The sequence below is a fragment of the Schistocerca piceifrons genome, chromosome 2, assembly GCF_021461385.2.
Source record: "Schistocerca piceifrons isolate TAMUIC-IGC-003096 chromosome 2, iqSchPice1.1, whole genome shotgun sequence".
Lineage (NCBI taxonomy): Eukaryota > Metazoa > Arthropoda > Insecta > Orthoptera > Acrididae > Schistocerca > Schistocerca piceifrons.
The window spans coordinates 907,812,689-907,813,337 of NC_060139.1; positions in this window are offsets into that span (position 1 = coordinate 907,812,689).

Sequence of the window (649 nt, forward strand, 5' to 3'; positions counted from 1 at the left end):
GAGACCAAGGGCCAATTGTATGAAGCAGTGATCTTAGACAAGTACAGAAAATGAACTCAGATCAAGCTGTAATATGATACCTGTGTTGTATAAATCTTAATGTTCAAATATGTCACTGTGAACTAGGATTACCTTTGACTGGTGAACTTTTGTTGATCATGTCAGTTTCAACTACAATTATCAGTTCATAACCTAATGACATAAAAAAAACAACATTTTTGCTTTGTACAAATATAAGTTGAAAATAAGTAAATAATAGGGTTGGGTTGTTTGGGGAAGGAGACCAGACAGCGAGGTCATCGGTCGCATTGGATTAGGGAAGGAAATCGGCCGTGCCCTTTCAAAGGAACCATCCCGGCATTTGCCTGGAGCGATTTAGGGAAATCACGGAAAACCTAAATCGGGATGGCCGGACGCGGGATTGAACCGTCGTCCTCCCGAATGCAAATCCAGTGTCTAACCACTGCGCCACCTCGCTCGGTAAGTAAATAATAAAGAAGTTGTTATCAATGTAAAAAATGGTAAATAAACTTGTGAATACATCACTCCCACTGTACTGAAGGGGAAGGGTGTGTGTGTGTGTGTGTGTGTGTGTGTGTGTGTGTGTGTGTGTACATGTACAGGATGGTCAGAAACAGTCTGAAAAGTT